Source organism: Pan paniscus, chromosome 5 (genome assembly GCF_029289425.2).
Source record: "Pan paniscus chromosome 5, NHGRI_mPanPan1-v2.0_pri, whole genome shotgun sequence".
NCBI classification, from domain to species: domain Eukaryota; kingdom Metazoa; phylum Chordata; class Mammalia; order Primates; family Hominidae; genus Pan; species Pan paniscus.
The window spans coordinates 84,319,393-84,343,338 of record NC_073254.2 but is presented as its reverse complement, the minus strand read 5'-3'; the positions used below and the strand labels follow the sequence as shown (position 1 = coordinate 84,343,338).

Genomic DNA, 23,946 nt, shown 5'->3' with positions numbered 1-23,946 from the left:
TTAAAAATTGTTTCATGTTTATTCTCAAAGAATGTTTTCACTAAATATAAAATTTTATATTTTTTCTTTTAGTATTTAAAACATATTATTCAGTAGGGTGCAGCAGCTCACACCTGTAATCCCAGCACTTTGGGAGGCTGAAGTTGGCGGATCACTTGAGGCCAGGAGTTTGAGACCAGCCTGGCATCAAACATGGTAAAACTCCATCTGTAGTAAAAATACGAAAAGTAGCCCGGTGTGTTGGCACACACCCGTAGTCTCAGCTTCTTGGGAGGCTAAGGCAGGAGAATCGCTTGAACCAGGAAGTCAGAGGTTGCATTGAGCTGAGATCGTGCCACTGCACTCCAGCCTGGGCAATACAGCAAGACTCTGCCTCAAAAATAATAATAATAAAAAAAAATAAAAATAATTAAGATAAATATATTATTCAATTTTCTGCTAATTTACATTGTTTCTGATAAGAAATCAAAGTTAATTCTAAGTGTTTATATGTATATATTCAAATATAATTTGGCTACTTTTAAGATAGTTTCCTTATCATTGATTTCCATGAGACTTCGTGATACGTTCTCTGTATTTATTCCATTTAAAGTTGTGTTGGGATTTTGGAATTCTGGATATGTTGTTTTCAGCCAATTTAGAAAAAGGATTGGCCAATAGTTTTTAAAGTACTTCTTCTGCTCTAATATTTTAATCCTCTCAAATGTTAATTCCATTGTTCTTTTATTAGCTCATGTAATATTGTACCATAGGTTACTGGGTCTATACATATTTTTAATTTTTTCTTCTCTGTCTGCTTTAATTTGAAATTTGAATATTCAAATCCCCACATATTTTCTTCGCCATGCATTGTACTGTTACTTTCATCCATTTTAGTTTTAGAAAGCATATTATATTTTCATTATCAAGAAATTCTTCTGAGTTCTTTCCCTTTCTCTGTTGAGACTTTTACCTATTTATTCATTATTCCCACTAGTTTCTTTACATTTTTAAACATTTTTGCAATATCTGTTTTAAGTAGCACATGGCAATTCAAATGTCTATATTCTCTGAATCTGTTTCTATTATCTGTTTTACTTCCCAGATATAGATCACACTTTTTTTCTTCACATACTTTTAAAAAAATTTTATGCTGAATAGTAAAGATATCACAGTATATAAGGTTTGCATATTTTATTCCTTTAAAAATCGTTCAGTTTGAGCTTGTGGGCTGTTAATTGCTAGTGGCCTGACTTGTTGCTTATCAAGCCTCCTTTGGGTGCACTTTGAATAGCTCTCATTATATAGCAATAGTAGCTTTATTTTTAAGTCATGATCATCTTTCAACTCTGGCTGGTCAGATATTCATCTTTCAGCACTCTGTGGACCCTAAACCTGCCATTTATCTCATAGTTTTCCAGGAATTTTCTGAAAACCCTTATAGAATGTTGTCTATGAAAGTGCAGGTTTGCATTCAACCAAAAATCTAGGGCTCATGCATATTTTAAATTATTATTTTTTTCCTGAGAAGCCGCCTCCTTTCTAATACCTTCCCTGTAAGTCCAACTTTCCAAAATTTCCAAATCAACCCTGTAATCTGATCTCTATTATCTGTATGGATTCTAATTCCCTATGCTACATTTTGGAAACTAGCTTAGAAAGCAAATTGGTTTCAATGTGACAATCTTCTCATGTGTTTCTCTTGTGTCACACATCAGTTTGTAGGTCCATTGAAAAGCCTTTAAAATATATTTTATCCAGGTTTTATTTGTATACAGCAGAAGAGTAAGTCCAATGACTGATTATCAATTGGATCCAAAAGTCTGGTTACTAATCATAAGTCATACATAGATCTATTAAATGGGATTTTGCTAAATGGAAGGATATGTTTTTGTGACCTCATCCACTGTCCCCCTTGGTACTGGCTAAATTATATTTTTAGATTTATATTAAAAGAGAGTTTCATAGGCCAAATCAGAGCTAAGTTGGCACAAGTGCTATTGAGAAGGCAAAAATAATTTTGAGAAATACAGAGGTGCTATAACTTCTTTTTTTTTTTTTTTTTGACAGAATCTTGCTCTGTCACCAGGCTGGAGTGCAGTGGTGCAATCTCGGCTCACTGCAACCTCCAACTCCCTGGTTCAAGTGATTCTCCTGCCTCAGCCTCCTGAGTAGCTGGGATTACAGGCACACGCCACCATGCCCAGCTAATTTTTGTATTTTTAGTAGAGATGGGGATTCACCATGTTGGCTACGATAGTCTCAATCTCCTGACCCTGTGATCCACCTGCCGCGGCCTTTCAAAGTGCTGGGATTACAAGCGTGAGCCACTGTGTCTGGCCCAGAAGTGCTATGACTAATGGACTCATCTGAGATTGAGAACTTTAAGTTGACTTAGAAAGGTTAATAATGGGGCAGGCGCAGTGGCTCACGTCTGTAATCCCAGCACTTTGGGAGGCTGAGGCAGTTGGATCACCTGAGGTCAGGAGTTTGAGACCAGCCTGGCCAACATGGTGAAACCCCGTCTCTACTAAAAATACAAAAATTAGCTAGGCACAGTGGTGGGCATCTGTAATCCCAACTATTCAGGAGGCTGAGGCGAATTGCTTGAACCTGAGAGGCAGAGGTTGCAGTGAGCCTAGATAGTGCCATTGCACTCCAGCCTGGGCAACAAGAGGGAAATCCTGTCTCAAAAAAAAATTAATAATGTTATTTGAAGATATCAAGATTCTCTATAGACCCAACTTTTCTGTCTTAGGATATTGGTTACTTTATAACAATCTATATATTTATTCAAAAGCCAATTATCTAGGGATATTTCTGGGCTGTGAACAAACATATCTTTCTACTTTCAAGTAACTCAAATAAATACCAAGGTGTGGAAATAAAAAATTGCATATATATACACATATAAAATCTAAGAAAGAAATTTGAGATTATGGTAAGTACTGTTAAGAAAATAAAAGAGATCATATAATAGATATTAAATCAGTTTATAAAGAGGAAGGACTATAGGAGGTGATTTCTAAGCAGGCAATATATGAGCTGATGTCTAAAGGAGCCAAGCATGTGAACGCCATTAGAAATGCACCCCAGGCATAGAGGAGAAAAATCGAAGTGTTTTCTAAAGAATGAGTGATTTTTAGATATGTTCCAGGAAACAAACAAAATAAAGTTTAATATAGATGTGCATTGGAATGCATATATTGAAAAAGTTGTCAGTGTCCAAGTCGAATAAGCCTTTTCAGTCATGTTAAGAAATTAACTTTTATTTTAAGCACAGCAGGAAAATCACTGAAGGGTTTATAGGGGTGAAGTTATTTATTAAATGTATACTTAAAATTATGTTCATTTTTTTCTGCTATCTGGAAAAGGGAAGGTAAGAATGTAGAAACACAGATATCTGTTGGGAATCTAGATTTTAGGACTCAATGAAGGATAATGATACCCTAGACTGATGTAGCTGCAATAAAGGGAAGAAGTAAACTAATTAAGATTATTTCATTGTGTAAACTAATAGAACTTTGTGATGGATTGGATGTGGGAATGAAGTAGAGATCAGAATCACATATGGTTCCAAGATTTATGGTGTGGTATTTATGGAAGCTTTTACTGAAGTGGAACAGAAATCAGGAATTTTAAAAAATTAATTACAGACAGTTTGGAGATTCTTTAAATTCAAAGTGTTAAGTAAAAGATTATGATTTATTACCAGAAACTACTTCTTGTCTATTTTTTGATTCTCATAATCTTATTTTTATTACCATATTACATTTAGCAATCTGCTTAAACTGTATCATCCATTCTTTGAATGTTCATGAAAATACATGCAATCTGTCTGGAGAGATGATAAAAGTTAAATCTTTATCATGATTATTTGGAATTTACTGATACGGGATTTCTTTCACTTTAAAGAAAATTGCCTCTTTCTATTTTAGTGAAATATTTAATACAGTCCTACTATAGTTGATTAATTGCATCCTATTGGCAACAACAAATTTGAATGTCTCTCTTAGACCTTGAGATCTGTTTCAATCACCAAAATTATTTGGTTGTCATTTTATAAAGTAGAGATATAAGAATGAATAGCTTCTCAGGTTTTTTCTTTAAATTTGCCAATATAGGTCACGTTTCCCTATGGTTTATTATTTATTCAACAGCCTTTAAAATATTTAAAGCAATAGAATTTTTCTGCCTGTATTGAAGGAATATTAAATGTGCTCAAAAGGCCTCTAGTTAGATATAATTTTTATGATTCCCAAACTGTTTATTATTTTTTAGTTATCTTTCCTGCTATTAGAGTTCTACCATTGAATTAAGTTATTAGATAATATTTGTAGTTCTACTTTATATTAATAAAATATATTTTTGTCCAAATATATCTTTAAAGATGAAATTTGTGATTTTTTTCAATGACAAGTTCTGCTATAAAACAAATACTTTAAAGTTGCTCCACTGTCCTGAGAATGTTAATTTTCCAATTTCAATAAAAAGAGCAGATGGTTAACATTAAGAGTGATGAAACAGGAGATTTAAATGGTTTTACAATAAAAAATGAAAACAAACTCAGTTCATCATTAGTTAAAAGTTACACAATTGATCTATCACCTTCATATTCCAAAAATGTATACATATGCCTGGTAAGAAGGTAAATTTATTTTCTGGGTGTGGAATACAGAAGAACTTTTAAAGGGAGAAAATATTTTAGAAAGGAGAACTCACTATGCATAAATAAATTTAGAACATAGCTATCATTCAATAAATGTTAATTAAATCCAGATATTTAATTTGAGGCAGAAAAATATCAAAGAGACCATGTGTCTTATTTTATTTCCAGCTTTAGATGACCAATTTCCTACAAACTTATTAAAAGTTTATAGAGAATTTGTTCATTTGTTGGTTTTTATTTTAGTTTTCTACAGATGAATTATGTTTCAGAAAATGCCAAACCTGAATTTCAGTCTCAAATCCTCTACCATATTTTTCACCTAATACAACTTATTTAAATTTGTCCTGTCTTCTCAAGTGTAAGGTGGAAATATGCTTAATTCAGAATGTTGAGATATCAAATGACAAATGCCTTCAAATTGGTCCACAGTAGGAACTCACAAACATTCTATCTTTTTCCTATTGCTTTTCTTGACTAACCTATCAGGCAGGTGATCCTATGACACATAGAGCAAAAATCTGTCCATGTCTTCAAAAACCATTATCAAAATTCCATTGTCAATGAAATCTGAGTTCTCTATAGATGCTTATCTTCTTAGCCTGTTTATCTTATCTTTGATGGCAGGAGTTATGTTCTAGATGTTACTTGTATTATTATAGTATGTGGTCCAATATTCATTTACTAAACCAAGCTGTTTTTATCTCTGAATTTTCTGTAATATTGATAAAAACTTTCTTTGCTTGAACTTCCAGAAAATTCCAAGTCTATGTTAGAAAGCCATACAAAATGAAATTCTACTTTTGAAAACAAGCCTTCAGACTAAGTGAATTGTAATTATTTGTGTATATTTCCTGGTCTTTTATCTTCAATTAACACTTGCTATAAAATGAACTTTCATTAGACAACTGACATTAGACAAGCTTCACTAAAAGTATCATTAATTTTGATTTTATTTCTTAAATAAAAAGCCTGTGGATAATTAAAACCCTTGTATATCATTTAGAAAAAGCTCTAATACCATGGATTGTTCAAATACTCATAAAATATATAAAGAAAAGATGGCATATTTCAAAATCTTGAAAACATTGTCTTTATTAATTCATTTACATATCATTTTAATCTTATTTAAATTATATTTTTATTTTAAAAAATCACTTCAAGTCTTCTGATGTTAGTATTTGTTTGTTTATTTTTAAATACTTATTGAACCCTTTGAATGTGACAAGTGTGGTTTTTAATCCTGGAAATTCACTTGTGAATAAACACAAATATTTCTGTACTCATGTAGAATTGGATATTTTTTTCTCATTTTCATAGTGATAATTTTTTCTAACTTATTAAAACATAAATGCATGTTACAAAATATTAATGGAGAAAGCATGTAAAATGCCACTAAATGTAAATTTTCTGTTACAGCTTCGTTATACCTAAATACAAAGCCAATGTTTCCAATGATTATGTAATCTTATATAACTCCATCATATTCAATTAACTATGAATTATACCCTAATCTATGACTTATATGGCTAGAATATTATGCAAAACATTTAGGTATTATTCTTAGAATTAATAAATTTTTGTATTGGTTACTTGATAAAATTCTTGCTGTATCAACTAAGTGGGTTGGATTGATTATACATAATAAACCAGAGAAGGTCTCCATATGGAAGGAGGATATTCAGAAAAGTTCAAAGATGGGGGAGAATACTATTTTCTAGGAAGATTAAACATTTTGTCATTTCATTACAGGAACATATTTTTCTGAAGGTGTTGATTAAATTATACAAACAGGCCATCAGGTTAAAAAGAATTACAATTTGAGTACTACCTTTGGAATTTTTCTATCATTCTTTACATGATTACTACAAACGGACTTGCATGAGACTTTTTAAGCTCAGTGTTCTTTCCCTTTTGATTTTCCCCAGTAAATAATAATATTTCACTGTCTAAAGACTTCCGACTAAATACACTTAATTGAATAAGTAAGAGCCTTTTAATCCTTTAAACTGTAATTTATTAATTAGGTAATATGCTAGAAATTGAGTTTTCTTAGATCTCAGTTGTGACTTCTCAGTTATCATTTTATCATACCTTACACTTCATTTTATATTTTATATGAAAGGATTCTCTTATCTACTTATCACTCAGATACATCAAGGCAGTGGCTCTATGTCTTGTGAGCTTAACAGAAATAACTACCATGTTCCATAAACATGAACATTTGTTCAGACTATTATAATCCATGCTCAGTTGTTTTTATTTATTCTGAATTAACTAAAAATACAAGTTCCTCAATCTCATCTAATTCTTTTTTGTTTTCAACAAACATGTTTTCAGCATGTCTTTTATATCTGGACCAGGGGATACAGGGAAAGTCCCTGCCCTCATGGAACTTTGTTCTCAAGGGAAGAACTAACAATCAAAATAATAAATGAGGTAATTACAAACTAAGGTAATGAATGAGAAGAAAATTTAAAAAAAAAAGATGACATAGTGAAGTAATTTGGGGTTATTTCATCGTAAAGAGTTCCCTTTTAAGAGAAAAAAAATCTTAGTTGAGACCTGAATAGAAGGAAATGGCCATGTGCAGATCTGAGGAAAGGATATTTCTGTAGAAGAAACATGATGAACAAAATCTCCAAAGGAAAATAGTGTAGCATGTTTGAGAAATAAGCAGCAGCTCATGAACTTGCATGATTAAAGAGATAATGTTTTGATATAATGTTGAGAGACAAGCCAGAGATAAAGCAGATTATAAAAGGTCTTGAGAATCAGGTTAAGTTTTGACTTTATTCTAACAAAAATGAGAGGGCATTCAATTATTTTAAGTGGGGAGTTATAAGATCTTTTTTTTCTTTTTTATGTAAGACAAGTCTGTAAAGAATTTATTGGAGAAAGGTAAGACTAGAAGTAAGGAGGTTGACTGAGAATATCACTGCAGTCATACAAAAAAGAGATGGCTATTATTTCAACTGAAGTGATTAACAGTGGAGAAAAAAAAGACATCTAAGGTGGTCTTTTAAGTTAGAACTGAAAGGATCAGGCACTAAATACGAGGGTGAGAGTAAGAAAACAATCAATCATAGTTTCCATGTTGTTTTCTTAGATCACCGGATGGATAATGGTTTCTTTACACAAGATGAGTAGGAACATATAACACTGAAATTCCACTTTTAGGTATATACCAAAGAGAATTGAAAGCATGCATACACCCCAAATCTTACACATAAATATTCATAAAAGTGCTATTCATAACAGCTGAAAATGTGCATATTAGAAAGTGATTGTGAATACTCAAAAGTCACAGGCTTAGAAATTACTTGAGAAGAAGTTTACAACTTAGGGTGATCCTTGATACAGAGTCAGCTTACAACAATTAAAAAACTAAAAATAAACAAAAACAATTACCCCCTCCTCCCCCTTCCAAAAAAAAAAAACAAAAAGCTGGGAAGTGGGAGAATCTGATTTGCAGATTTACAACATTATAAGATTAAAATATCCACTTTTCAACAAACATCACAAGGCATAGTGAAAGAAGGAAACAGGAAAAGTTGGCCCATTGAAATGGAAACAAAAAACATAACCAACAGAACCTTCCTGAATAATACCTCGTGGCAGATCTACCAGACAACAATTTTAAAATAATTTTCTTAAAGATGCTTAAGAAGTAATAGAGGATGTGGAGAATGTAAAGAAACCATATGAACAAATTGGAAATATGAGTAAAGAGATAGCCTAAATAGGAACTAAGAGAAATTCTGGAGCTGTAAACTACAATAACAGAAATATGAAATTCACTGGAGGGACTTAAAGGCATATTTGAGCAGACCGAAGGAAAAAAATAGTGAATGTAAAGATAAGACAATAGAATTTATGAATTCAGAGAAACAGAAATAAATAAAGTTTGAAGAAAAGTGACCAAAGCCTAAGGGACTTGTGGGATACCATCAAGTGGACCAACATACACACTGTGGAAGTCTCAGAAGAAGATGAAAAGGAAGGGGCACAGAGAATGCTTGAAGAAATAATGGCTTAAATTATCTTACATTCGACTGAGTAAAGTAAAAAGTATGAACATCCAAGAAGCTGGCTTATTTCGCTCAAAATTAAGTTTCTATGATTTTTCTGCTGTTGTGTGAATTACAATAATTGTGATTACACAATTATATAGACATCTAATAAATATCTTTTACATAATATTATTTGCATAACATGCCATTTGCATAATATTCAATGTTCCCATTAAGACCCTAATGGATATTTTAAGGAACAGGCCATCATTAAACTTTTTTTCTGCTAGGTTTTCTCACAGTTGCTTCTCAAAAAAAAAAAAAAAATCTTGTTTTGGTCACAAAGTGGAAAGTACCTATAAATCTACTTAATATCCCTTTTGAAAAGATTAGGAGGGCATTGTGGTATTGGAGTTAAATGTCTCTAACTGACTACAGGTAACACATGTTTTCTTTTAGGCCTGAAATTAATGCTATGTTTATATAACTTCCTAAATGAAATACAATACTTTTGGGATAAAAATAAAAGTCATCTCTTGCTCTTAGAGAGGACAACAGAGTAAAAGAAATGTTCTGAGCTGATAAATAAAGGTAGGTAACTATGTGTGCTCTCTTGGAGTCAAAATTTTCCCTAAAGCTCAACACCATACTAAACACAATGCTAAAAACACAATTACTAAAATGCTAGTCAGCTCCTCCCGAACTCTGTACAAATTTTGCAGATGCAGCTTTGATTTGTTTTATTCCTCTTGAGAGAAGGTAGGTTTCACCAGAGTATTTTTGTAAATAGTAATTTTCCTTAGAAAATTAAATCTCAGATGTTTAAAGGTTAACAGGGTCTTTCTGTTATGGCTCTAAAGGATAAGCCAACCAAGGATTGACAACAAAGAATTTGAAAAAGAAGGCAACCATTCATTTGCCAATGAAAAGATCAGAAGGCTGAGAGGTGATTATAAAAGTCTTTATCCAGAAATAGATAACTCTGGACAAAAGTAGCAAATGAAGGGAGTGGATATATTAAAGATGGAGAATCTTGTTTCTACTGTCCTCTGAAGTTATGGTGGTAGCAAATTCAAATTTATATAGTAGCCAGGTAAATAGCCTAAATAAGTACAGTTGACAACTCATATGAAAGGGAGAGTATATGTCCCATCTCAAGGAGGTAATGACTCCTCATAGCCAGCCTGTTGTTACCAAAGTGAAATGTATGCCCAATGTTTACAGGTCTTCTACATTGTAATAAGAAGCAAAAATTAAGTGTATCATGTAATGATCTAACTTATAAATATTATCTCGCCTTTATAAATTATCTTGCCCAACAAAACAGATCCAGACTATATTCAACCTGTGGGCCACATTTAGCAAGCTGCCTAATAATTAATTAAATGTTGAAAACCAATGGTGCAGTAAGTCAAAACTCCTATCTTCTGATGATAGAAAATCTGGCTGGCTGGCGATTTCTTGCTGAGGACATAGGATCCAGCCCAAAGTTTCTGACCACCACACATGGAAGTGGAGGTCAAGATGCAGAAGAAGGAGACCATCTCTTATAGCCCCTCTGCTTCCAGGGAGTGGTAGTTGACTCCCCTGTGCTTAGAGATGAGAAAATGTAAATCAATATCTCACCTTTCCTTAATCCTCACCCACTTTAAAGCCTCAGTTGAAATCTAGAGTTCCAGCATCATCAAAATTATGATAGTGAGAGTAAACACAGGAAAGCTAGATTATCTTAGAGTCTCAAAGGAACATAAACAGCATGAGTCAGGAAGTCTAACATGTTCTTTGCAATTCCCCCAGTACCTAGACAAGTTGGCATGTTGTAGGAGCTCCATAAATGGACCAGGAAGTATAATAGGAACTTCAGGAGTGCAGTCACACTTAGTAAAGTGTGACTTGATCAATATGCTCACATGATTAAATTTGTTTCAGCCAGATAACAGTGGGAACTGTTATGAAAAAGACTAAGAGATAAAATGCTACAGAGACTAAAACAAGGTAAGATCTGTAAGGAAATAACAAGGAACTAAAATAGAGCATTGTATTAGACTGTTTTTACACTGCTGATAAAGACACATCTGAGAATGAATGGGCAATTTACAAAGGTAAGAGGTTTATAGGACTTACTGTTCCACATGGCTGGGGAGGCATTACAATTATGGCAGAAGGTGAAAGGCACATCTCACATGGATGGCAGCAAGCAAAGAGCTTGTGCAGGGAAACTCCCATTTTTAAAACCATCAGATCTTGTGAGACTTATTCACTATCATGAGAACTGCACGGGAAAGACCCATCCCCATGATTCAATTACTTCTCACCGGGTCCCTCCCACAACATATGGGAATTCAAGAAGAGATTTGGGAGGGGACACAGCCAAATCATATCAAGCAGTGAAATTAATTTTCCACTACAACACCAGAGGAAAGAATCCTTTCAAACATGAGAGACACTTTTATGTGAAATCCAAAAAGTTGATCCCATAGAAACAGAGAGTTAAAAGGCAGTTGCCAGAGGCTGGAGGAAGGAGCAAGGTGGAGAAAGGGGTGATATTGATCAAAGGGTACAAATTTTTAATTAGAATAGAGGAATATGTTGTAGTGACTTATCACATTGTATGGGTGCCATAGTTAATAATAATGTATTGCATATATCAAAATTGCTTAAAAATAGATTTTTAACATTCTCATTACAAAAAAAATTATCAGTTAGTGGGGAGATGGATATGTTCATTAGCTTGACTGAATCTTTCAACAATGTCTACATAAACAAAAAAACATCATATTGTGCCTCATAAATATATACAATTACTATGTGTCAATTAAAAACAAATAAATACATAAATTTTACAAATGAAAAAATAAATGTGGCACATTTTTTTCTTTTTGCATTAGAAATATTAGGGCCAAGATTTCAAATTGCAAATGTCTTCAAAGCTCTTTGCTTTCTAATGGATTATATTTCTATTTATTTTCCCCATTAAAAGCCACAATTAAATGGCCTGGTAGTACTTCAAAACTTTGATTTTTAAGTGTCTTTAAGATTTCTTTAAATTTGACCAGTTTGTATGAAACCACAGCACATTTCAGCTGAATAATGACAGTGCAGAAAGGCACTTTGTTACAGATAAAAATCATTGACTTTCGGAGATGCCATCACTAGTCATTTAGACTAGAATATTTCAGTCTCAAAAGTAAAGATATTTTCTCCTTTATAGGCAGCACATTGCATTTTATATGGTTGTTAAGATTTATAGATTCATTCTCTAGCTCCATAGGTGAAGTAATTTCAGACTCACATAACCAAAAGAGGTAGAATTTCATTGTATCGAATTCTCTTTTCTTCCCTTTCTACTCAATTAGTGAAAAATCTGTTTTTCAAATTGTAATGTCTCAGATACTGACAGTAAGGATTTCCATACTTTAAAAAGTATGCAGTATGCTCCATACCAGGGCTTTGGGCACCTTCACTGGATTCCTTCCTGTTTTGATTTTTAAACTCACTATTTTAGTTTGGATTCTGCTGAAATCAGAACTTAAGATGGAGGCTTGTGTGCAGTAATGCATTTGGTAGATGATTTTAGGAAGTAAAATTGAGGGGCTCGGGACATGAAACCAGAGAATAACGAAGTCAGTAGAAGAAATCTTATTATGGTTACTATTTGGGCATTGACTAAATAATTACATAATGACCTTTAGAAAGTTAATAACATATAATCAGGATTATCCATAAGTAAAGCTGGTGATTAGAATATTTATAAATTACCTTCCATCCCTAGTTGTTTGAAGGGTGTCTTAGGAGCACTGACTTCTTGTATTTTGAGCCTGAACGTGCCTGTATGCTAAGGTAGTTCACATCGTGTATGAAAAGGTCCTCAAAGGGAGCAAAGACTTGATATAAGGAACTGCCATGATGAGGCGAGCTGAGATCACTCAGTACAGCTCATTCCAAATGCAGTACTGCTCATTCCAAATGCAACTGAAATCAGAGGCTGACCAAGAAAGAGGATATAGCCTGGAGCACCAGAGTCATTTGCTATGTTTACTGCAGGAAGTATCAAGGCCTGCTTTCTAGAAATATACCTGTAGGTCTGCCTCCCTCCATGTACTCTCTGATCTTCCCCATTCAATTGACCCCAATCTTCCAAGAAGCCAGTTGTGTATATTTTGCTTGGAATGTGCTTTGTACACTCAATTCTTACCTCAATTTGCACCAATTTGTGTGTGTGTGTGTGTGTGCTGAGGAAGTTGGAGAATTAAAATGTTCGTGCTTTGGGACATAGGTATTAGGTGTGCTCTTCATAATAACTTTGCCAGAAAGCCCTGCACTTTGGGAATTATTGAGCTTTTGTGATTACATATGGCAATGTAATCTTGTATTTTGAGTTCTCACTTATGGTTAGAACTTCAGTTGGGTGCTCCGGGCTATATCTTCTTCCTTGTCCAGCGTCTGATATCAGTTGCATTTGAAATGAGCAGTTCTGAGTGGTCTCAACTCACCTCATAATGAAAGTTCCCTATGTAAAGTGCTCGCTGAGTCTTTGCTCCCTCTTGAGGGTCTTTTTCTATACATAGGAGCCATCCATGTATAGAAAGAAACTATGAACAACTGAAGAAGAAGAAACACTGAATAACTAGGAATAACAACCACATCAGAGCCTAACACATTAAATCATCCAATAACTATAATTTTTGGTACCACTGGTCTTTAATTAGGTCATTCTAATTAAAATGTTCTTACATAATTTGTTCTGTAATGTTAAAAGTGTATTTTAATGTTCTATCTATTATATATAATTTATCTGAGGCCAATTACTCTAAAATATGTGATGCCCTAGAAAACTAAATATAGGTGGATAATGACCTATAAATATATGACAATTGATGTGTTTTTAATAGACATTACTTAATCTCAAATCATTATTATCTTATTTTGTAGAGTATAAAAATTAACTGCTTCAAGATTATTTTATATTATATAAAGAATCACCAATGATAAAGTTACTTGTCTTAATTTGCTATTGGTTTCAATTTAGAAAGATTTATTATGAGTTAGTGAATAATATAAAAAGTCTAAATTTTGTGTTTTACTTCACCTCTAGATTTACTATAAAGAACAATTTTACTTTGTAATATTACATCAAATTATATCCTATCTGAATTTAAAATTAATGTTATATACTCACATATATTGTATTTTAATTTAGAATGAACCTGATTCACAGGGTTGTAAAAAATTCTCTAGATTGTTTGCCACAGTTTCAAAAAGTCAGCATTTTAAAAGTCAGAATTTTATTTCTTATTGGTTACTAATTTTTTTAATGTTTTTTATTGGCAGCATGAGACGAAAATTAAAAGAGAAAACACTTTATGAAAAACTATAATCACTAAGCAGTTACATGTGTTAACATTCAAAAAGTTTAAATTGTATACAATTAAAAAATTAACTTACTTGAAGTGAAATATGATTTTATTTTAAAAATTTTTGTGTGCCTTTAATGTCCTAGGCACTCTTGTGGGTGCTGCGATAAAATAATGAACAAAAGAGAGAAATTCCTGTCTTCAAGGAGATTTAATTCAAGTAGTAAGAGAGAAAATAAACAGTTAAGTGACAGACTTATTAGGAAGTGCTAATTGCTAGGAAGGGAATAAAAGGTAATTGAATAGAGTGACATAGAGTTATTTTTATATAATGTAGGTAGGCTTGTAAGAGAAACTTCTATACAAAGCCTGATAAAATAATACAGAAAAGCATGCTATCGGAGGGAAGTGATACACACCCAGATAGAATAGCAGAGGCCAACACTGTGGAATTGAGGGAGAAATTAGATTAGAGAGGTAGCTAGGGGCCATATTATACAGGATTTAGCAGACCAATGTAAGGAGTATGTGCTTTGTTCAAGTATTTTGGGAAGCTATGGAAGATTTTGAACATGGGAGTGAAGTGATATGCTTTAATTTTAAAATGATCACTCTGGGTGCTAGATAGTGAATATATTTTAACATGAGAAGAGGGAAGATGGAGACAAATTAAGATGTCATATTTCAGGCAAGAGATGGTGGTGGCTTAGACTAGGATCATTGCAATATAGGTTGTGAAAGTGCTTGAATTAAAATGTATTTTGAAGATGCAGCCAATGGGATTTGCTGATGGACTGCATGGAGATGTGTGAGCAAAGAGTTAAGAATAACTCCACAATTTTGGCCTGAGAAACTGGGTAATAATGATGCCATCCACTGAGGTGGACAACACTAGGCAGAACACAGTTGGAATAAATCCTCAGTACTAATCATTCTAAGGTATTATATGGATACCTGCATGAACATGTTAGTAGTTATTTGGGTATATGAGTTGAGAGTTCAGGGGAGACACAAAGATTCATAGAACATATTTGGGAATTATTAGTATATTTATGGTATTTTTTAAATGGTTGAAATTCCTCAATCAGTGAACATATCTAAAAATAGAAATAATGATGATCTAAACAATTATGGGATCCACTAATAGTAAGAGAAAACGATGAAATTGATAATTGCGGAAACATGGAGTGCAAGTTTACAAGGTATTTTACATAAACAAAATAGGTAAAATGCTACTGATAATATGACCACAATGTGGAAAGAAAATTTGCCTTTGAATATGGCAATGGAGAATAATTAGTGACCTCCAACAAGAAGAATATCATTTTAATCTTGGGATTAAAGCATGATTGGAAGTGGGATTGAAAGAGAATAGGTAGTGAGGAAATGGATATTCAATAGACAGCAGGTTTCAAAATTCTTTTTTTTAAACAAATCGAGTAGTAGTTTAACACTTTTTACACATTGTAGAAAGATTCAAAAACAAAATGAGGAAAAGGTAAATATTTATTCATATGCTGATAGCAAGTGATATAGTATGGAGAGAATAATTTATACTGGAGAAAATAAATGCAGGATAAACTTTCCTTAACAATAAATGAGGCTGGGTGCAGTGGCTCACGCCTGTAATCCCAGCACTTTGATAGGCCGAGGCGGGCAGATGACTTGAGGTCAGGAGTTCGAGAACAGCCTTGCCAACATGGTGAAACCCCATCTTTACTAAAAATACAAAAATTAGCTGGGTGTGGTGGCGAGCACCCGTAATCCCAGCTGCTTGGGAGGCTGAGGCAGGAGAATTGCTTGAGGTGGAGGTTGCAGTGAGCAGAGATTGCACCACTGCACTCCAGCCTAGGCGACAACAGTGAGACTCCATCAGAAAAAAGAAAATATGATAATAATAATGGGGAGAATCCATACAGCAGTAGGGCAGTAGGGTTGACAATAGACAGGAATGTGGAAAAACAGAAAATGTAGTCTATGAATGCAGATGCATATAGTTTGGTAGTTGTTAGTGCAAAGATAAAGAAGCTTTCTTCTGATGGCTTTTATTTTCTCAGGGATATAAGAAACAAAGACAATTGAAACTTCAATAGAGAAAGGATTGATAATGGTGTAAAAAGATAAAGCTAGAATAGTAGGCTACGATACTGGGAAATTCAATTGATTCAGAAGAAGTAGGATTGTCAGGCAGCACCAAGGGCTTTCTCGAGATTTGTGGTCAAGAAATCAAGGTAAGAACATTCATTCTCATTCTCTCTCTCTCTGTCTCCCTCCCCTCGCTCATAATTTTTCTCTGTGTGTGTTTGCGTGTGTGTGTTTCTTTAAGCACATGCATTTTTTTTCTGACAAGTAAGAGTGATTTTAATAATGAGTCCTATAATGTAGGCTGGGAACATGGGAAATAAGGATTTTTTTTTTTTTAACAAGAGTCAAAATTGGCAGCCTGAAAATAGCATTAATGAGCAATTCTTGGAAGACTTGTATTTTCCTACTCACCTCTTCAGCTAATGTCATGCCAGCCTCTTGGTCATTGCTCTATGCTTCTTTCCTGCTGCAACTTCTATCCTCCTGGTGTTTATTTTGCCCTGTGCTAGAAACTGCATTGATATTTTACTCTCTAAAGTTCCATTAACACGCATCTTTGTTTGCATTATAGAATTTCACTAAGGGTTTGAAGAAATAATTTAGAGCACGGTAGAAAAAATAAGTTGAATTTTATGTGTTGCCCTTTTAGCAATTTGTTGGCTTTTTTGAACAGAACTATCTAACTGGCCCTTGGGTTCTGCCTCACCAAATCTTGTCAAATCTATTTTCTCACTGTGTATGTCCTCACCTCTATCTCCACCTATCATTTCCTATGAAGGGGAAAAGACCCACCAATAATGACATTTCAGCTTTCTAAAATACAATAGCTGGCTTTGATGCTCACTCACAAATAGTATCAAAATCACCAGTCAGGCATTCCCATTCATTCAGATTTTTCAGTTAGCATTTTGGTGGTTCTCTCTTGAACATTAACTGATATTCAAGGATTTTCTCATATTAAAGGGATATCTCTAAATAAATAGATACATAAACAAGAAAATAGCACATACACGCAGAAAAAAAGAAATTTTGAAACACTGAGGCAAGGCAGGAAAAAACATACAAAAAGCTTCATAAATATTATTTTAGAGAAAATATAAGATATTTTGTTTGTGAACATTGCAGAATGCACTAAAAATATTAGGTAAGATAGACAGTTTTGGGGAACTGAAATGAAAGCTAAATATTAACAATGTAATAGAGGCACTGGAAAAGAAGATGTAAGTAAATCTTTCCTCAAATGAGCAAAAAATAAAATTAGAGAGGAATATTGATATAGTTACAATATTATTAACAATGACTTCTGACTAATAACATTTTTGATATAACTATGTGGGGAGGAAAGAGTAAGAAAACATATTTGGTTAGGGGGATAGTGATAAGCTAAGTTTTAATTATCCATAGAAACAATTAGATATGTGAAACACAGAAGAGAAAAGTTCAAGAAATGGTAGTATAATTGTGCCATTTAGAAATATAGAGGTAAATATCAGAAGTATTAAGAGTGTTGAAAGAAGTTGCTTCTGGAAGCAGGTCTGCTGTGTTTTATATTATTCTCCCACCTCCTCACTCCTGCTTTATACAGGCAAATCATACCTTTTCCAGAGCTGTCGCTAATATAACACCTCTTTCTTCCTAGTGTCATTATAGAATTAGTTACCTGATTCTGTAACTGTTAAGCATAGTCATTGCTAAACACAGGGCCCTCATTACACATAGGTGGAAAAAGCAAAGCATTTTGAGGAATCTGTGAATTTGTAAGTCCTTTAAAATCAGATTAGTCTTTGTACATTGTATATTTTTTTCCTAATACCTCAAGACTGCAAGACTGCTAACTATAGCTAAAATTCTGAGGTGCTTCCCCTATTTAATTTATGATATGATGGTGCTTTTTTATATAATTGTATATACATCCTATGAAGATTCTAATGTCCCATAGACATATCAAAGCTTCTTTTTTGCTTTACTCTCTTCTTCTAATTATTCAATTACATAAAAATATAAGTATCAGTTAGTAAGGAACTATTTCATCTTTATATGTAATTAAGTGTAATTTTGGTTCTTGATCTCTCTCTACCTCTCCCTCTCTATACACATTTGTACATCTGTGTTTGTACCAATATATTATAGGCATCTTGAACCCAAACCTAATCAACTTTTTCCGTAGCTTTCCCTTAATGTTCCATTTAAATTCACTTCCCCAACTCCTTACCTTCATCCTGGTCCCCATAATCATTTGTTTTTAATTTCTTTTTAGAATTTTTCCTGTGGAAAGTTAATACCATATAAGGCAATTAAGCTATTATATCTCATATATATCTATATATACATATTTATATATATTTATAAGTTTGTGTTTATATTTTACACACATACTTATGTATAAGAGATTTTATATATATATACACACACATATATTTGTATACACATGCTCTAGTATGTATATTATACTGGCCTTATTTTATTTATTATGTGTGTGTATAATATATAAAATAAATGTGAATAAATTATTTTTTTTGGTCATAGCTTTCTGTCTGAACTTTGAGAGTTAAATCCTCCAACCCTTCTAGGAAGTAGTATTGCCAGTCTCTGACACGCCTGGCCTGAATTGATGCCTGAATCAATTCAGAATTTACTACATCTATTGAGACACTTTGTCCATCCTGATTACTGCATAACAAGTTCACCTTACGTCTCATGCTAGTGCATTAATCCAGGTGCAAAAACTACCCCCTAACAATTGTATGTGAGCTGGGTTTTTGTACCCTTATCATCATTTTTTTGACATTAAAAAGAAAGCTCATTTCTTTCGATATGAGAAGCCTAAAATAGAGTTAACTGAAAGTCATACACATGAGGACAAGTTATTGATTGTAGTGGCAGGAGACTAAGTGCCGAATGATGTTGTATAACAGATTCACTGTGCCAAGTGTAAATGTCTGGAATATCATCTGTGGGAAAATTCAACTTCTTATTTTAGCCACTGTATTTTAATATTTTAGCATTTTTTTGTTAGCAAAGGTAATCTTATCTGGATGAATATATTCAGTTATACATTTTTTTCATATCTTTGGAAATATCTCCGATTACTTTACATATTTAGTTGGATTTTGTTCAATATCTCTTTACCGTAACATAAGCTCCTTTAGGGTAGGGAACCTTCTCTGTTATGTTCACCAGACTTTACTGAGAGTTTTCAACAAGGCTTGGGATGTAAGAGGCACATACACATTTGTGACATTAGCAAATAGAAAATGCAATTGCATTCTGCGTCCATTCATGGTTATAACTCAATAAAATAAGATATTGGCTATTAAAATTTGCATCTGGATAGTAAATCTAGAATATAAATCTTCAATGTAAACTCTGTAAGTTTTATTCCTTCTTTGCAATTGTTCCTCTTGCCATTTAAGCTGATTTAAGGGCTTACTTAAATAAACATTGCTTTAAGAAAAGCCAAGGACAGTCTATAAAATAAGTTAATTAAAAGTACTATTAATGTTTGTAATTCAATGATATAAACATCATTTTTCAAAGTGCAATTTCAATGTGTAAGATCCAGCTTTTGATAAAAGAGAAATGGATTTGCGAGTTCTAAGTGATAAAGGCAATTTTATAATGAGGTTTTGGATTTCAAATGAGGATGAGACAGCTTGGACATAGTAAGCAAAGCCCATGGAAGAGAACATGGACATCAAGAGTCTATACCAGTACACAGTACCCACATACCAGGGGCAATGTCTTTCTCCATTGCGTCCAGATTAAACAGAGCAAAAGAGTGACAGATCTCTGAATAAAAAAGATATTCAACTCTGAAACTGATATAACTGAATTTTGTCTTGAAAAAGTCACACATCGACTTGGCACATTGACATTTTCTTCTGTTAGATGACATTTTACCCATACATTATATGGAATTCATTATGGCACAAATAACATATATTTTTGCACATTTGAGTTGTGAAAGTGAATTTTAAATCTTGTCACATAAGGGAAAAGTGGTTGAGCACAATTCAGCTGCCTGTTTAATGTAGCTCCTGCCTACATTAACAGAAAAAGGAAATGGTAAATGCTATGTTAATAATGTTGCTGTCGTTGACAAAAAGAAATGATTACTATTAATCTAAAGCTAAATATAATCAAATACCAAATATTTTCCTGAATGTTTATATCTATAGACTTATAGTTATCAATCAAACAAAAAATAAACACTAAACCCTTTGTGTTTAAATTATTACAGATGCATAATATGTAATTAGAAATTTGAAGTTGCTTTTACATCTTTTATTTCCCATTCAATTAATTATCTTTATATTCTATTTTAATATATCTTGTTAAACTAGGAACTCAGCTGACATATTGTACCAGAGTAGACTAAACTTTGATGGAGAGAAGAGATAAAATGGTGAGCAAGCAGATTTGGGGAGTCTCCTCAGATGAACTGATAATTAAATCAGAATTTCACAAAACTATAAGTTCGGTGGATAAAATGGGTGATATAGAAGAAAATAACAGAAGCCAAGAGTCTAAGAAAATATTCCTATAGAAAGTTGCATCTGAGTTATGGTATGAGGATCAGTACTTGCAATAGGATAAATGGGATATTTTAGACAGCAGAAACAATATGATAATAATATCTTTACAATAACCAAAAATGTACAATTGATCAATTGTCCATATTTTCCCAAACTATGCTTCTTTATACATGTACTCAAGGCAGATTGTTTTACTTCTTATGTAGATTGGGCATTTGGCAAAAAATATATTCAGAAGACAGCTTAGTTATCTCAAGCAGAAAATATTATAACTGAATATAGTCATATGTTTGCATGTGTATATGAAACATATCCAAGAAAAAATGTGCATCGCTTTGAAGCAAACATAATTATATTTTATTATTCTGAATTATTGAATTGTATATGTTTTCTACATGGCATTATTATCAAAGTTATTATTTCTGAGATAGGACTTAGGCATTTTAAAAATATTTATACTTTTCTAGTAGATATATAAATATTAATATAGATATAAACACAAATGTAGACATGACTACATGTAATCATATTTAAAGTCCTTAAGCACAAGTTCATAAACTTTTATCTACAGATTAGTAATATATAATCGTGTCTAGTTAAGAGGAGACTTCTTGCTAAATGAGTGAATATTTTAGAAAGCAATATAAATTTATTTATATTCATCTTTCCTATATTTAAATCACTAATAATTAAAACTCAAATTCATAAGCCAATATTCTTTAGGAAAGACAAAGTTAGACAATACTGCAAATCTACTGATAAACTGATTTATATCTTTTGCAAGATAAAATGTAAGCCTTTGATCATATGCCATCATTTGTGTACTTCCTCTTCATTAAATTCAGTCAACTCACTACGTGTGTAAATTTGGACTCTATTTGTGATAGCGTTTAATTAAAAATACTCTAGATAAATTAATTATAGAATGGCTTTAAATAGTCAACTTTGTAAATGTTTATTATCTTCTTCCAATTCTAGATACCACAAGTCTTCATAAGAATAAGAACCATGTCAGCCTTGATCATCACAAAACCTCAACAGCTAATAGAATACAAAGCATAAAATGAAGAAGTATCGAGTTAATCACTGATAGCCTGTGTACATATTATTTAATGTGTTCTTCAAAGAATGCTCTGATTTAGATAATTAAGAATCATAAACTTTCCTGGTCAGAGTCTTGAAAAATTTATATCCTTAATAACTTGGTTAAATGTATTCATAGGTGTAGGCAAAGCTAAATTTTTCTGAATAATATATTTGGCTACCAAATTTTAACATATTTAATATTGTATTTAATGTTATTTTATCTTTCCTCTCTATCACTAATACCATTACATTCAAATTTTGTTTTTTTCTGATGGAGCAAAGCTAGAGTAGAAATAAAATTGGAATTAGAGAGGGATGTGTATTTTGGTTCCGGCTCTGTCACTACCAGATGTATGATCTTGAAAAATATACAAAAGTATAACATCCTTGTGTTTTAAAGTTTAAGATTCTTTAAGTAAAACCTTGCAGTGTCATGACTCTCTTGAAATGGAACAACCTAAAAATGAACAGATTTGAACATCTCACAAAACAGTAATGCTTTAGGAGCCTTGAAAAAAAAGATTTCCAGAGAAAGCTAAGAAAAATAAATGCTATTAAGTGTCTGAGAATAAGAAAAACTTTATCTGTCCATGTATGAAAGAGAAGGTCAATTTGAATGTCAAAAGAGCATGTACAGAAAAACAAATACATGTAACTTTCTTGAGGGGGAAAACTTCTTTTTGAATGTCCAGTCATGTATCTTTCTTGGTTTGAAACCAAACTGTAACACATATTTCATAATATTTTTTCTATATTCAACTGTAAATTCTGAAAGTGGTACACTTTTAATTTCTTATCTTCCAGTGAACCTGAAAATGGACATGTGAGCAGTTTTGCTCAGTGACATATTAGCAGGTTTTGATTGTTATTCTAAAAAGGTTCTCCTTACAGAAAGACTCAATACAGTTAGCACCACTCTTTTCCCTTGACTCAAGTGTAGAAATAATGACTTAAGTCATTGCAGCAGCAATTCTGAATGCATGAACCTATAATCATGAATTAAAAACTAAGAAAACCATTACCCCATCCTGGTACTGTCAAGTCACTGGACCAACAACCATTAGCTGTCTACCTACAGAATTCTTATTATATAAGAAAAAATGAACCCTATCTATTAAGGATAACAATTAATTGAGTTTTCTTTTACTTGTAGCTGTACCAATATGCAAACATATATTAAAACATCTTAAATCATGTGCCACTGGTAACATCTTAGATAATATCATTTTAAAACAATGCTAAATACCATATTTTGAAATGAAATTAGAGATGTTATCAAAAGAAAAATAAAGAATATGTTGATCTTTCAAATGTTGATACATTGAAAATATCAGAGCAAGGTGTTATAACAAATAATTTTACAAAATGTGTTTCTTAGTCATGTTGAGCTCAGTGTGTTGTTTCTTATTTTAATACTTCTAGCAGCAGTAACAACAACAAGGTGAATGGCATTGCTGAGTGGATATATATGGTTCTACATTGATAGCTCAATAATTTTGAAGATAATGGGCAATGTGAAACTTCGAAAGTAAACTGTTTTATATTTGAAATTTAATGTTCCTTGTATATTATATGTAATGAATTTTGCAGAAAATGATACTTTTTGGGAAATATTAACTTAATCTGATAGTTTTTGTGTATATGAGATTTGTTACCAAGATTACCTCTGAAGCCATCAAGATTTCTCAGGAAAGACACCTTCATATTTCTTTTTAAGGTCACGTAACTTTCTCTCACCTTTTGATTACTTATTCTCTGGAAATACTTCTAGTTCCTTTCCATTTTTGCTTGCCAATATAATTTCCATGTGTCTAGTATTATTTTATCCCCGCTGGCAGAGAACCTAATATTAGATGTATTTAACTACTCATCCCTCAGGATAGAAATCCATATGATTTTAGTGCTGCACGAATCAGATGTTAATAAACTGAGATTTGAGATGTAAATACATTATTGTAATCTCTGTGGGAATTGTGTGAAAAAATAAATATGAAACAAAATAACACAAAAACTATATTATTGTTAGTCCCATATCATTAATACCAGTATGCCAAAACTAAAACAATATAGCTTTTTGTATTTTGTAAATGCAATTTCTCACCAGAAATTTAGAGGGCTAATGCCTCTACCTTCTATAAGCTCCCTGATGACTTTTGCCTTTATGTTTGGATAAAATTTATGTTGTGAAATAATTGATACTGACAGCTAATGCCAATCTTCTTTTGCTT

General features: G+C 32.5%; 1 protein-coding gene across 1 annotated transcript in view; it reads right to left on the bottom strand.

The window, feature by feature from the left end:
* Nucleotides 1-23,946, bottom strand: part of LOC117978454 (protein eyes shut homolog) — a 208,829-nt gene that overhangs the window by 57,320 nt on the left and 127,563 nt on the right. The gene's annotated exons all lie outside the window — the stretch shown is intronic.